Raw genomic sequence first — 5,000 nt, 5'->3', positions numbered from 1 at the left:
ATTGCTAATACGAGACAATGTGTTCTATACATTGTTAAAACTTTCACACAATTAAGTTGCTTCAGAATCCCATCTGTTTTTAATTGAAGACTGCCAGTGTATATTAAAATAATAATTTTTAAAATCCTCTCTTGTATAATAAGCTAAATGCATAAAATCACTAATCAAGTTCTGTGAATAAAATGAAAAGAAGTATTTTTCTTAAGATTTTTTATATTTAATATTTTGTTTTGAATGTTTTAAAATATTATGAAACTGAAGAATCAAAATACATGGATAAGTGAAGCAAAAAATTCATGAATTATATTCTATGTTTTATTTGCCATCATACAATGGTGATGTACAATGGAAATGGAGAATTATGTAACAGTAATTTTTTATAGTCACTAAACATTGAAACTCAAAGACAAACATAAATTATGCATTTTTAGTGCCAATGTAGAAACTAGATGAGCAACTGTTTGCAATTAAATATGTTTATTCATTTGAAGTAATCATAATTTGATTCAAATATTATTTGCATTTTTATTTCTCCCAAAATATTCATATTTGTAAATCCATCATTTGTCTGGACATATTGTAAAGGTTTGTGATACGTAATATAATTTAAAGCATGAATTTGAAAGAGAAAGAAACTGCTTTTGGTTATTTTACCATTTTTTAAGATGATGAACAAATATATAAGGAGGGACTACTGTAAAGTGACTAGACAGAAACTAATATTTTTTAAATGGAACTTGAAATAAAGAAAAATCTTTGGAGATTTTGGACTTGAACATACAATGGTCAAAATTAGAATTTCAAAATGACACTACTGCCTCAAAGCCCATGTCCCCCAGTTGGTCAATATTTTCCAGAGGACTTTTTTTGTTGGTTGTTGGTTTCAGGATCTGAATCATTTAACCACCACATCTGAGGATTACCGAGAATAATCCTCAGGGCTTCATTTAGGTTCCTGCTGACCTGATTAAGGGCTTTGCTTGGCTGCATGAGTGGAGTAACCCATTACTTTCAAAGAGTTTATGTTCTCCAGGCGTTGTCTTTTCTTCTCTTTTTTTCTCTTTCTTGTTTGGGCCAGTTCCGCTCTGCCCTCGGTAATTTGGGTGGCTACTTGGTCTACATTGTAGTGAAATGCCTTTAGGGCAAACTGGCTTCCTGGACATTATCCCAATTGCAACAAATTGGAAACTTTTGATGGTTCAATACATAGCTCTTTAAAGTGTTGACGTGCCTTGTTGAGATACTCACAAGCCTCTTCACCATTTCCACTACTGTAATTTCAGATACTGTGAAGCAAGTAAAGTCTTGAAAACAATACCTTCTCTTTCCCACAATTTCTCCACGTGAATCAGTCTGTGATGATTTTCTCCATAACAATTTTTAAAGCATTTCTGGGCCAAGTTTAATTTTTTTATGCACCGTCAAGGTATTCCAGGTGTTCCAAGCAGAAGTAACACCATACTATACCCAGCTGGAGCACTGCATAGTTCCCCACTGGATCCAGTAGTTCTCTGCCACACTTACAGAAATATTTGTCAGCATCCTACAGACTTGGTAAGGCTACTCCACATTCTTTTCTTTTCAAAAAAGCTCTGCCCTTCTCATAATACTCATAGCTAACATAAGGGCTTTTCTTTCTAATGGAAGAATTCCAATTGTTCTGCCTGTCTGGTTAGCTATGTGTAGTTTCTGGATTCACCACCATCTCAACTCTCTCTGCCAATATCTCTAGTCTTCTCTAAGTCCTTGGAATTCTTTATTCTTTTAGTTTGGCTTCATTTTGCTCTTTTTCTTTAATCTGGAAGTTTTTTCCAACATCCTCTTCAGACTGTTTTAGTTCCAGCATCATAGTTTTTACATTGTGTCATTCCTTATTCTTCAAGTGTTTTCCCTAGTTGAAGTTGTTTTTTATTTATGATAATTTTCATATAATTTTCTTGAAATCCAAAGGTTTCAGCTATTTTAGCCTTCAATTCTCTGCCTGTGATGTGCAAGTCGGTTTCCAACAAGTTTTTCCTATCTTTTCTTAGTCTTGGAGGTTAAAATACTTCAATTGTAGCAACTCCTATTGTTCTGTAATTTTCATTTCCTCTTTCACGCTCAGTTGCAATATTTTTCTTCTATTATCATTTCTAATTCATTTTCACAACATTCTATCTTGTCAGAGTCTTAGCAATGTCCTTCAATGCCAAACCATCTTATTTATTTTCATCTGCATAGGGGTTTCCAAAGTTGCATTCTGTCTTCCCTTAAAAACTGGGCAATTTTTCTTCTTTCTGTTTTTTTTGTTTTTACTATGAACAGTTTTTAAAAAATCTTTGTTTTACCCCATACTGCACCATCCGTACACCCCCTGCGACCCACCAACTGCCTGGATGCAGATGCAGCCATGGTTTGTTTTCATTGGGGCTGAGGCAGGCTGTCGGCCCCACCCACATTCGATGTACTTTGATTATATGCTGGTGACTGTAATAAATGCTCCACTGAGTTTTTGCATCGTGTCTTATTACTCTAAAAAAAACAAATACAATAATTTTACTTTTTTGGGGAATGAGATTCCTGAAATTTATGAAGATAACAATGAAGTTGTAAATCCAGGATTGAGGATGTTCGTACATGATTTTCTTGTTTCTATCATTAAGGTCCTTGATTTTTTGTGCTTGTGTGTGTGATTGTTTTCATATTTTAGCACATATAATTTGGTATTCTGTGGGTAATAGAAAGACAGCAGAAGGGAAGAGCTTTTGTCATTTAACTTACACCTGACTGAGATTCAACCATTCCTAAGTATAGAGTCATGTCTGTCAAGTTTCTTGTCAAAGCGGTGGAACGTAATTAAATTGCTGTGGTAGCAGAGAGTAGGCATATAAGAAAACTATGAAATATGTCCAGTGGGGTGGTATGGGGCACAAAGAAAAGAGATGCAGCTGCAGATGTTTTTTTCTCAAAGTATAGCCTTGCAAATGAGGTTTTGTCAAGGAAGCTGTTGACTGTTAACATCTATTTGTCTTTACCACATGATTACAACAGCTCCTTGTTAGTAGGGGTTACACTAATTTGCTTTGTATCACCAGATTTGCCTGTGTTGAGGTGAGCACCAAATACTTGTTGACTGAGTGAGCACTCAATAAGATGGATTGACTTGTCAATATTAACGAGATCTAGTCTATGAGCTTAGATATGAGAACAAGCTCCCCTCATGAAAAAGGGAGGATGATCACAGCACTGGTGAGGGCTTCAGGTTAGGTCTGTAAACGACAAGGGGTAATAGAGGGACTAGGCAATGTGTAGGGGCAAAAGCAGACTCTTAATCCTAGAAATACTGCACCAAAATGTGGATTAGACAGATTGATAAGGAGAAATTTGAATTTGTAATAACAGTGAATGAAAGATTTACTCTAGATTCACTAAATAATGTCTCATTATTTAAGGTGACTCAATGGCACAGAAACTCAGAAAGAGAAATTTGAATTTGTAATAACAGTGAATGAAAGATTTACTCTAGATTCACTAAATAATGTCTCATTATTTAAAGTGACTTAATGGCACAACTCAGAAACTCTGAGTGGGCCAAAATATCCCCGATGGATGGAAGTTTGGGGAACCTGAAGCTTTTGAAAATATTTTCTGCCTCTTTATGTATTGGTTTGAAAACTGGGGTGAGAATGATTTGAACGCAGCAATTCTAACCTTCATGTATTTACAATGAAATACTTTAGAGTTCTGTTTATATAAGGTGACTCTAAACCCGAGTCCTTATATAAACATGTTGACTTGGCATAATTATTAATTGCATAACTTTACTCTCAAAAGTGTCTCAGTTTGAATGATAAATTATATATTGGTTTTACTGAAACTTTATTTTACTTATAAGACTTAACTGTCTTATCTTCTACAAATGAATTCAAATTTCTGGATAAGCACCATGCATCTCCCATGAAAACATACTGTGTTATATTTGATTGCATTAGACTTTCTCTTAGAATCTTGATTCCACCACTACGTGAGTTTGGGCAAATTATTTAATTCAAAGCTTTACTTCTCTCACCTATAAAGTGGAAATTATTATAGTACCTAATATGTAGCATGAAAATTAAGTAAATATATGCAGAAGGTTGAACATTGTGCTTGAATGTGTTACTTAGTGTCTTATACATTATAGTTATTTTAAGACAAATTAATATAGCATACTACAGAAGGTGTTATGGGTTCAAAGGAAAAGTTATAACTCCAAAGAAAGGAGGTGGGTTTGGGTCAAAGAAAAATTCATGGGTGAAGGAGATATTTAAGTACTTCAATATATAGACATAGTGGAGTCATGATAAAACATAAAAGAAAATGTATATTTAATGCAGAAAGTTATAGGTAATTCATTTGATAGAATTTCAGAGTAAGTGAAAATGAATAAAGAGCAATAAATCTTAATATAAGCATAAGGAGTTCTTACTTGGTTTTCCAGCTGTGAAGTGTTTTGTCTAAATTAGAATCTTGTTTTGTTTACTACCTGGATGGATATCTTAAGTTACTTAAAGTTTGTATGTATTAATTTATTTCAACTATAAAATGAGGTCTAATAGTTTCTACTTCATAGGGTGGTTTTAAGAATTAAATGAAATAAATATATATTCATATACATATAAAGCATATATGTTTGCATACACATATATGTTGCTTAGAATAGTTTTTGACATGTAGTAAGTGTTCATTAAATGCTAGATATTTCAATATAACAATTATTAATAGTATAATCAAAAGGTGTTGGTCAAAAAATTGATGAGATGGGCTCATTAAAAGCTGATATCTTTAAGTCATGGATGAAAGCATGCAATTACCTTAAGTAAAAGACATGAGAGAAGGTAGAGACTTAGGCTGCAAAGATGGAACTTACAATTTGGATGACATTAAATTTAATGTGCTTGTGGAACATTCAGTTACAGTTGTTCAGGGGACAGTTAAGAGTTTTAGGGCTAAAGGCTTTCAGAAATGATCAGAGATGTAAC

General features: G+C 33.5%; 1 pseudogene; it reads right to left on the bottom strand.

The window, feature by feature from the left end:
- Positions 1-800: 800 nt before the first annotated feature.
- LOC131409991 (NEDD8 ultimate buster 1-like) lies at positions 801-2,391 on the bottom strand (annotated as a pseudogene).
- Between the last annotated feature and the right edge of the window lie 2,609 nt (positions 2,392-5,000).

Source organism: Diceros bicornis, chromosome 9, assembly GCF_020826845.1.
Source record: "Diceros bicornis minor isolate mBicDic1 chromosome 9, mDicBic1.mat.cur, whole genome shotgun sequence".
Classification (NCBI taxonomy): domain Eukaryota; kingdom Metazoa; phylum Chordata; class Mammalia; order Perissodactyla; family Rhinocerotidae; genus Diceros; species Diceros bicornis.
Note: the sequence above shows the minus strand (reverse complement) of the source record. Positions and strands in the feature narration are given on the sequence as shown.